The sequence below is a fragment of the Chelonoidis abingdonii genome, chromosome 5 (assembly GCF_003597395.2).
Source record: "Chelonoidis abingdonii isolate Lonesome George chromosome 5, CheloAbing_2.0, whole genome shotgun sequence".
In the NCBI taxonomy this organism is placed as follows: domain Eukaryota; kingdom Metazoa; phylum Chordata; order Testudines; family Testudinidae; genus Chelonoidis; species Chelonoidis abingdonii.
In genome coordinates this window covers 94358345-94368933 of record NC_133773.1, presented here as the reverse complement: position 1 = coordinate 94368933, position 10589 = coordinate 94358345, and the positions used below count along the sequence as shown (strand labels likewise).

The window sequence follows — 10589 nt, the reverse complement described above, 5'->3', positions numbered from 1 at the left end:
CAAACAATCGATTTCGTGATCCCACTGTGGACGCGCTAAACCGATTTTATTAGATCTGTTTTGTAATATCGGTTTAAGCTAATTCGAAATAATCGGGCAGTGTAGACGTACCCATGGATTCTGACAGGAGCTGTTCTTTAATCTCCTCACCTAAGGAGATTTCTTGTGGTTTTCAATTTATTATAACTTCAGCTCAGAACAAGCAGCCAGTCTTCTGTGACCTCAGTAGGCCAACTCTTTCCAAACCTATCTTAAGGATTGAGGCTTTCTGTAAACCAAGGGCCCTGTCCATTTGCTGGATCAGGAGGAAGTCCATGAGCCAGTCTAAAACCAGGCTATTTATTTAAAAACCTTTTTTGATCTGTTGGTTTCTGGAGAAAGTAGTTTGAACTAGTATATATGAACTTTTCTAGGGAGGTGGCTTCTCTGGAAATGTTAGTCTTAGAGAATTTGCTGAATTAGCCCCTGGTGTTCTCCTATTTACCCTTCCTCTGGAAATACACACAGTTCCACAATAACACATACATAATTGATTTTTAATGAAACAATGAACTCCAAAGATGTTAAAATGAATTAATTAAAGTTTAATTTAATAAGTTTATTTAGGGTTTTGCAGGAAATTAGAGCATTATATCTCTCTCCTACAGAAGTAGGTGTAACTAGGGTGCTGGCTAACACCCCAGGGGATCCCACTGACTGAATCAGGGGCAATGCATTCTTCTTGAAAGTGGAGGGGCCATGAGACCCCACCTCCCCTGTGGCCCCACCCTTGTCTCCCTATTTCCCCTGAAGCCCTGTCCCCTGGCCAAGCTGGAAGCTGGAGCCTGGCTTGAGAGCCTCACTTGCCCAGGGTGGGGAGGAGCCTGAGAGCAGCCCCTGGCCTGTGTCTTTGCCCCCCGGACTCCTCACTCAGGGCAGGTGGAAGGTCTGTGGCATCCCACAGCTGCCTGGGCTTCCTGGGCTCCTCTTACCCGGGCCAGGCCCCAGCTTCTGGCCTGACCAGGGTCAGGGCCTCAGGAGCCGAAGAGCTGCAGCCAAGCCATGGTAAGAACTGCTCTGGCAGCTATGGGGAGCTGCGGACCCTCCATCTGCCCTGGGTGGGAGTCTGGGGGGAGGGGCACAGACCTGAGGGCTGCTCTCGGCCCCGCTGTCCCAGGCAGGTGGAGAGTCCCTGGCTCTCCACAGCTGCCCGGGCAGCTCTTATCCAGGCTGGGTTGCAGCTTCTGACCTGGCTTGAGGGGACGAGGAGGTGTAGGGGGCCAAGCCCATGGTGAAAAGTGGATGGGCCAGGTCTGTCTATTTTCAAAAGTGGGAGTACCATGGCCCCTTGGTCTCCCACACCCTGTTCTGGTGCCCCTGGACTGAATGCTTGGACAGATTTATTTCCTGGATGGTGGTTTTGTTAGTACCTTTTATAATTTCACAATTAATTTGTTTAGGTAACAAACATTTTGCTATCAAGCCAGTGTATTTTCTTTAAAAATTTGTACAGCGTTTTTTCTTAATCGTTCTTCAAAATATAGAACCTATGAGGCTGATCTTTTACATGCCCCTTCTTGCTTTTGTCGCTTCCCAACTTTCGAGTGTAAACTTGAGACCTAATTTTTCTCACTTACATCTCCCATGCACTGTCCTGGGAGTGTATATGGTGTCTCTTGGTTCCCCAAGTGGTCAGCTTCCTCAGGTCTGGATTGAGGTTCCCCAACCCCCGTGGGAATATTACAAGCAGACATTCTTTGGCTCAAAGGGACAAATATGTCAGGGCTGCCTCCTTGTGCAGTGGCTCTCAAACATGCACTGCTTTTATTTTGCTCTGTCCTGTTACAGGTCCTTTTGAAGAGCTGGCAGAGAGCTTAATTTCTTTATTTTGGGCCCAGTGAATTTTCTTTCAAGTCAGTAGTCTTCTCCTTTCTTTGAAGCAGCAGGCAGTCTCTTCCCCTCCCTCCTCAGGTGTTTGTAGATTGCAAACTGAGGTTGCAACCTGATTCTTTTTGGACCAGGGGTTGGCAATCTTTCAGAAGTGGTGTGCCAAATCTTCATTTATTCACTCTAATTTAAGGTTTTACATGCCAGTAATACATTTTAATGTTTTTAGTAGGTCTCTTTCTATAAGTCTATAATATATAACTAAACTATTGTTGTATGTAAAGTAAATAAGGTTTTTAAAATGTTTAAAAAGCTTCATTTAAAATTAAATTAAATTGAAGAGCCCCCCGGACCAGTGGCCAGGACCAGGGCAGCGTGAGTGCCACTGAAAATCGGCTCGCGTGCCGTGTTCGGCACCCATGCCATAGTTTGCCTACCCCTGTTTTGGACACTAATGGGGAATGTGACTCCCTCTTCCCTTGTTAGCTATTCTATTTACATTTTTGCTTACATACTGTCTTCTCTGTCTTAGGCTAACTAAGAGAGTCATTTACTCTTTCTGTTTTCAACACTATAACATTTTCTAAAAGCAACGAATATGAAATATCTGAAAATACACCTTACACTTCCTGGGTCTGTATAGAAATTTGTGCTGTAAGTAGAATGAAGGCATTCACACCAGGAACCTTAACCCACATTTCACACTGTGGCAGCATTTGATGGGGCTTCACTATATTGGACTAAATTATAATCCTGGCTGGTCCCATATCTCTCTATACAGTGAATTTATCTCCATTAACCACCACCTTCTGCTGCCACTGTTGATTGGATGGATTTGCACCTATGAAGGGGCAGCAAGACATGTTTGCAATGATATGGATTGTGAATTTTGCCATTTGCAAACTGGCTGTGTGACTTTCTACCTCTGGAGGTTCAGTCACACAGCTAACTCTATGAGGCTGAGGTGCAGCTGGCATTCCCAGCACTGCAATGTCACTCAGTGGGTGTTGTGAGCATTCTTGGTCAAAGTGATCCTGCTGGCCACATATGGCACACCATTTCTCCTGCTGATCAGAGCTTTTGAGAATTTGGTTTCTGTCCCCCGTGGGTGCAGGTCTTTGCTTCGGCTCGATTCCTGTCCTCTGATCCTGTTCTCTTCCTATTAGTCAACCTGGATTTGATAGAAAACCTATCTGCATATTGGTCAGCCCATTTCCCAGGTATGGTTACTTCTTCGAGTGATTGCTCATGTGTATTCCACAATAGACATGTGTGCTCGCCACGTGTACCAGTGCCGAAAGTTTTTCCCCTAGCAGTACCCGTCGGGGGGGAGTGCCCTCCGCAACCCTTGGCGTGGCACCTGCCTGGCATGGTATAAGGGGAGCTGTGCTGCCCCCCCACCCCCCGTTCCTTCTTGCTGCCAGTGAAGGTGCATTAGAACTGCTCTGCTCCAGCTTCATTGTAGCTTGTCCCCAGAACTGTTCCTTCGTTCAGTGTTAGTACCTGTAGTTAGTTAGCTATTTAGTTAGTCAGTGAGCCCGAGCTCGGGGCATGCCCTGTGCCCCAGGGTTTAAGTCGTGTGGTTCTTGCAGGCATTCTGTGCTAAGAAGTGACCTGCACACAGACTGTTTGTGCTGCTTGGGAGAAACTCATATCAGCGAGAGGTGCAAGATTTGCAAGTCGTTTAAGCCTTGGACCAAAAGAGAAAGGGACATTAGGCTCTGGGTCATGCTAATGTAGTTGGGGCTGACCCCGACCCTGGCATGCCACTCCGAACCAGTACCTGGCACCATGGTTTTGGTACGTGACAACCTTCCAGTACCATTGACCAGTCGGCACTGCTCCCCGTTCATGGGGCACGCCAAGAGGGCCAGGAAGACTCCCTCTTTGCAGCGGCACTGAGGGAAAGCTGGGCCAGAGGCTAGATTCATGTTGGCAGTCCTCAATCCCCACCAGGCCCCAGGCCTCCGACTCAAGCTAAGTGGAGTAGCCCGGCCTCTTCGGAACAAGCCTCTCCGGATGTCTGGATGCCTTCCACCCCTGAAGCCCTCAGGCAGCCTGGGCTGTCATGTCCGTGCTGGTGCCTGGAGCGCTGCCGATGTTGGCCCCGCACTCCAGTGGCAAGCTGCTGCTGGGATCTCCGCAGTCGCCTCCCATCCGGTATTGGTCTTGGTCGAGAGAACGTTACTGATGCTGGTCACCACCCAGCATCCGCTTGGGGCAGAGTCCAGGTGGATCATCCTCGACGCCGACCAGCCTGTCGGGCTGGGTTTTGTCCGGCCAGGATTTGCAGTACTTCTCATCCTCAAGGAGCAAACATTGACGGGACTGCGGTGGGCATCGCCGTCGGTCTTCGTCTTGGAGAGGATACTGCAGTCGGTCATGGCACATTCGTTGACACTGTTCCTGTTTGGACTCCCACTCCAAGTCTCCGTCAAGCCATCGCAACCCCGGGCGTCGATCGCTGGCATCTCGCAGTCGTGGGTCCACCTGTCGAGGCCGTTTGTGGAGCAGCTATTACCGTTGGTACCAGTTCTCTATGTCGAGATCATGGTCCTGTGGCCGTCGTAGATCCCGACACTGCCGCTTCTCCCGGTCCAGGGACAGCAGTGGATGATACGCCAGCCTGATTTTCATCTGTGGCTGTCCTTTGATGGTCCAGGCCAGCCATCCTGGACAGCTGGTCCCGCCGATGCCATAGCAGTTGCAGTGGCACTGAGCATCATGGCTGGCCAAATGGTACCAGTGGGCACTGTGGCCTCCGGCGCAGCCCCCGGTGGGAGCTCGCTTGGAGGCTGGAGCTTCGGAAACACCGTCAGCCTCCCTTTCCAGACCCCCAAGAAAGGAGTTGGTGGGACGTACGTCCTCGGCACCATGCCCGGAGTCCAAACAGGTGGTGGACCTTCTGGTGCCAGCTGACACCCAGAGCACTGCACCGGCCTCTTCGCCTTTCCGGAGGAGACGATTGTGGCCCCATCCCCCTATGTCCTGCAGGAGGACTCTAGGGCCCACCAAGAACCCTTAAAAAGAGTGGCAGTAAGCCTACACCTCCAGGCAGAGGAGATGGAGGAGCCCTCGGACTGCCTGTTTAACCTATTGTCCTTGTGGGCAGCGGAAGGTTGGCTTTGCCTCTCTATGAAGGGGTGGCTAAGATTTCTAATGCCCTATGGCAAACACCGGCCTTGTTGGCCCCCATGTCAAAAAAGGTGGAACATAAGTACTTTGTACCCCCTAAAGGGTATGAGTACTTGTATACTCACCTGGTGCCCAACTCCTTGATGGTCGAGCCGGTCAACCATAGGGAACGGCAGGGTCAGCCAGCCCTGACTCTGAAGAACAAAGACTCTCAGAGACTGGACTCTTTAGATAGGAAAATTTATTCATCTTTGAGCTTCCAGTTATGAGTGGTGAACCATCAGGCTCTCCTGGGCCGGTACGAATGCCATTAGTGGGGCTCCCTGCCTAAGTTTGAGGGCTCCCTCCAGAAGCATGATAGGATGGAGTTTAAGTCACTAGTGGAGGAAGGGACAGCAGCTGCTAGGCGTCCCTGCATGCAGCTTTGGATGCTGCGGCCATGGCCACACTATCAATGGCCTCCACGGTGTCCATGAGATGGGTGTCATGGCTTCTTCTCTCTGGGCTGTCCAGCGAGGTGCAGTCTTCCATGCAGGATCTCCTGTTTGATGGGAAAGCTCTGTTTGTGGAGGAAACAGATACAAGACTGTATGGCATGAAAGACTCCCACCTGACCCTCCATACTCTCGGCTTCTGTATCCCAGTTCTGGCAAATCCTAAATTCAATCCGCAGCAGACTTCCGCCCAGGCTGCCCTCCCAAAGTACAAGGCTGCCCATAAGAAGCAGAGGGACTATAAGAGACGCTCTCAGAGGCAGTCTCGGCTTGCACCTGAGCCTGGGTCCTCCAAGGGCAAGCAGGTGGGGAAAAAAGCGTTTTTGATGGGATTCTCGGGGGCACCCTCCCCAGTCCTCATCAGGGATCCACCCACAATAAAGCTTCCCTTCTCCAACTGGTTGTGTGCTTTCCTCCCGAATGGTTGCGGTTAACCTTGGACCCCCAGTGGGTCCTCAACACCATTTCCCGGGGTTACACCCTCCAGTTTGCTTCCTCCCTGCCCAACCACCCCTTGCCTCTGTTCCTCTTGGGGGACCCCTTGCACGAAGCACTGCTTGAGCAGGAGGTGGGGTGGCTCCTAGGACTAGGAGCAATTAGGATGACCAGATGTCTCGATTTTATCAGGACTGTCCCGATATTTACTTGTTTGTCCCGCATCCCGACTGATATTCGGTCGGGATGCGAATTGTCCCGATATTTTGCCCTCCGGTGCACAGGCGGAGGGAGCTGGCGCCCCCCCACCCCAACTCCGCCCTGGCCCTGCTCCCAGCCCCGCCTCCTCACTGCCCTATTGGATCCCTCCCCAAATCCCTGCCCTGGTCCCGCCTCTTTCCCAAGCATGCCGCATTCCTCCTCCCCCCCACCCCAAGCTTGCACTAATCAGCTGTATGGCGCCGCAAGCGCTGGAGGGAGGGGGGAGAAGCAGGACATGGCAGCCAGCTCAGGGGAGGTAGAGGCAGAGTGAAGGCAAGCTGGTGCGGGGGGGTGCAGGGTGTGGAGCTGCCGGTGGGTACTCAGCCCCCACCAATTTTTCCCTATGCTCCGGCGGCTCTTGTTGTTGTTCCGCCAGCACCCCCTCGCCCCGATATTTCACTTTGCTCATCTGGTCACCCTAGGAGTGATAGAGGTGGTGCTCAAGGAGTTCATGGGCAGAGAGTATTACTCCTGTTATTTCCTTATCTCAAAGGCCAAAGTGGGGCTCACACCTATCCTGGATCTCTGAGGTCTGAACCAGTACATGGTGAAGCTCAAATTCCGCATGGTCTCCCTGGCCTCCATCATCCGCTTCCTGGATCCCGGGGACTGGTATGCTGCCCTAGATTTACAGGGTGCGTACTTCCACATCCACATATTTGAGAGGCACAGACGGTTCCTCCATTTCATGGTGGGACAGAATCATTACCAATTCACGGTCCCTCCTGTATAGTCTGTCCACTGCCCCCATGGTGTTTACAAAATGCATGTTGGTGATAGCGGCCTACCTCAAGTGGCGGGAGGTCTAGATATTCCCCTATCTGGACGATTGCCTTGTCAAGGGCACCTCCCGGTCGCAGGTGAGGGATCCCGTGGCACTCCTCCTGTCCATGTGCACTGCCTTAGACCTGTTGGTAAACAACACCAAGTCCATGTTAGTCCCAGTCCAACGCATAGAGTTTATCAGGGCGCTTCTGAATGGAGAGTCAGACAGAGCCTCTCTCCCACCAGACAGGTTCGAAACCCTGAAAGGTCTCACCGATTCAGTCACAAGGTTCCCGGTGACAACAACCAGGGTTTGCCTGCAACTCTTGGGTCACATGTCGGCATGCACATATGTGGTCCGTCACAGCAGACTCAGGATGAAGCCCCTCCAGCTCTGGTTGGCCTCGAATTTCTCCCAGACCACAGATAGGATGGCCAAGGTCCTCACTGTGCTGGACTCTGTGATCGACTTCCTACGGTGGTAGTCCACCCCAAACAACATGCTCCAAGGGATCCCGTTCAGGGACAGGACCCAGTTGTTGGAGCTGGTGTCCAATGCGTCGGACCAGGGTTGGGGGGCACATGTGGGGAACTTTGGGGCACATGTGGGGAACTTTCAGACCCAAGGCCTGTGGTCGGTTCGAGACCTGACCTTACATATAAATGTCGAGCTCAGGGCGGTGCAGCTGGCGTGTATGGCTGTCTGCTTGCACTTGAAGGGCAAGGTAGTCAGGATCCTCATGGACAACATGGCTTTTATATTCTGTATCAACAGGCAAGGCGAGGCCCGATCCTCTTCCGCGAAGCCCTCAGGTTGTGAGACTTCTGTATAGCCCACGACATCCTCCTGAAGGCCTTTCAGCTACCNGGGTGTGGAGCTGCCGGTGGGTACTCAGCCCCCACCAATTTTTCCCTATGCTCCGGCGGCTCTTGTTGTTGTTCCGCCAGCACCCCCTCGCCCCGATATTTCACTTTGCTCATCTGGTCACCCTAGGAGTGATAGAGGTGGTGCTCAAGGAGTTCATGGGCAGAGAGTATTACTCCTGTTATTTCCTTATCTCAAAGGCCAAAGTGGGGCTCACACCTATCCTGGATCTCTGAGGTCTGAACCAGTACATGGTGAAGCTCAAATTCCGCATGGTCTCCCTGGCCTCCATCATCCGCTTCCTGGATCCCGGGGACTGGTATGCTGCCCTAGATTTACAGGGTGCGTACTTCCACATCCACATATTTGAGAGGCACAGACGGTTCCTCCATTTCATGGTGGGACAGAATCATTACCAATTCACGGTCCCTCCTGTATAGTCTGTCCACTGCCCCCATGGTGTTTACAAAATGCATGTTGGTGATAGCGGCCTACCTCAAGTGGCGGGAGGTCTAGATATTCCCCTATCTGGACGATTGCCTTGTCAAGGGCACCTCCCGGTCGCAGGTGAGGGATCCCGTGGCACTCCTCCTGTCCATGTGCACTGCCTTAGACCTGTTGGTAAACAACACCAAGTCCATGTTAGTCCCAGTCCAACGCATAGAGTTTATCAGGGCGCTTCTGAATGGAGAGTCAGACAGAGCCTCTCTCCCACCAGACAGGTTCGAAACCCTGAAAGGTCTCACCGATTCAGTCACAAGGTTCCCGGTGACAACAACCAGGGTTTGCCTGCAACTCTTGGGTCACATGTCGGCATGCACATATGTGGTCCGTCACAGCAGACTCAGGATGAAGCCCCTCCAGCTCTGGTTGGCCTCGAATTTCTCCCAGACCACAGATAGGATGGCCAAGGTCCTCACTGTGCTGGACTCTGTGATCGACTTCCTACGGTGGTAGTCCACCCCAAACAACATGCTCCAAGGGATCCCGTTCAGGGACAGGACCCAGTTGTTGGAGCTGGTGTCCAATGCGTCGGACCAGGGTTGGGGGGCACATGTGGGGAACTTTGGGGCACATGTGGGGAACTTTCAGACCCAAGGCCTGTGGTCGGTTCGAGACCTGACCTTACATATAAATGTCGAGCTCAGGGCGGTGCAGCTGGCGTGTATGGCTGTCTGCTTGCACTTGAAGGGCAAGGTAGTCAGGATCCTCATGGACAACATGGCTTTTATATTCTGTATCAACAGGCAAGGCGAGGCCCGATCCTCTTCCGCGAAGCCCTCAGGTTGTGAGACTTCTGTATAGCCCACGACATCCTCCTGAAGGCCTTTCAGCTACAGGGTGCCCGGAATGAGAGGGCAGATTGCTTGAGCAGGGACTTTTCCGGCCGACCAGCTCTACTGAAAGTGGGGAACTCCCCAACTGGACTTATTTGCGACTCGGCAGAACCAGCGATGACCCCTGTTCTGCTCCGGGGGGCAGTGTGCTGGAGAGGAGCACTATCTCCAGTGCCTTTCTCCTGTCCTGGTCAGGCTGGCTTCTCTACGCCTTTTCCCCCATTTCCCCTAATCAGCAGGATCCTGGAGAAGATAAAGTTGGACAAGGCGCAGGTCCTCCTGATTGCCCCAGAGTGGCCCATGCAGCATTGTTACGGGACTGGCAGTAGCTCCGCCGTGTCTGTTGCCGCTCCACCTAGACCTGCTCCCTCAGGACCAGGGCTGCCTCCTCCATCCCAGCCTAGCGGCTCTTCACCCCACGGCGTGGTTGCTCAGTGCTTAGGTGGAGAGGAAAGGACATGCTCAGACCAGGTTCAGCGTGTCCGCCTCAAAAGTAGATGGCCCTCCACTCGCCACACTTATTTGACGAAATGGTCACGGTTTTCTAGGTGGGCGGCAGACCAGGGTGTCTCCCCGGTGGCCACCCCGATCCAGCTTATCCTTGATTACCTCCTCCACCTGAGGACCCAGGGCCTGGCGCCCTCGTCAGTCAGGGTGCACTTAGCAGCCATATCGGCCTTCCATCCGCCAGTGCAAGGGCACATGGTTTTTTCCCATGATATGACTGGCCAGTTACTTAAGGGTTTGGATGGTCTTTTTCCATATTCTAGACCCCCAGTCCCACAGTGGGATCTAAACCTGGTGTTGGCTCATCTCATGGGGACCCCATTTGAACCACTGGCCACATGCTCCTGGTCTCACGTCTCATGGAAGGTGGCCTTCCTGGTTGCAATCACATTGGCCAGATGAGTCTTGGAGCTCAGGGCCCTGACCTTCGAGCTGCCGTACACAGTCTTTCATAAGGACAACGTCCAGCTCTGCCCACACCCCGCGTTCCTCCCACAGGTGGTCTCTGCCTACCACATGGGTCAGGACATTTTTCTACCAGTCCTCTGCCCCAAGCCCCACGCGTCCAGTGAGAAGTGCTGTCTCCACACGCTCGATATACGGCGGGCTCTGGCTTTCTACCTTGAGTGGACTAAGCTGTTCAGAAAATCCTCGCAACTGTTCATCACCTCAGCTGAGCGTGCGAGGGGCCAGCCGATTTCCATCCAACGGCTTTCCAATTGGATCACTTTGTGCATCCATTCCTTTTATGAGCTGGCGGGTGTCCCTCTGCCACCCATCGTGAGGGCATGCTCGACTCAGGTGCAGGCCTCGTCGGCTGCCTTCATGGCCCATGTCCCCATCCAGGACATTTGTAGGGCCACCACGTGGTCTTCAGTTCACATGTTCACCTCACATTATGCGATCGTCTCCCAGACCAGGGAA

General features: G+C 53.1%; 1 protein-coding gene and 1 long non-coding RNA gene across 3 annotated transcripts in view; one reads left to right on the top strand and one right to left on the bottom strand.

The window, feature by feature from the left end:
• Positions 1 to 10589, top strand: part of DCUN1D4 (defective in cullin neddylation 1 domain containing 4) — a 115733-nt gene that overhangs the window by 17457 nt on the left and 87687 nt on the right.
• On the bottom strand, positions 564 to 7820 carry LOC142046895 (uncharacterized). 2 transcript variants are annotated; one of them, XR_012655979.1, is made up of 2 exons: positions 6980 to 7820; positions 564 to 5560 (listed from the first exon to the last, which is right to left on the bottom strand). It is a non-coding gene; the product is annotated as an uncharacterized LOC142046895 (long non-coding RNA). The 2 variants fall into 2 exon arrangements; XR_012655980.1 differs by having other exon boundaries at positions 564 to 5542.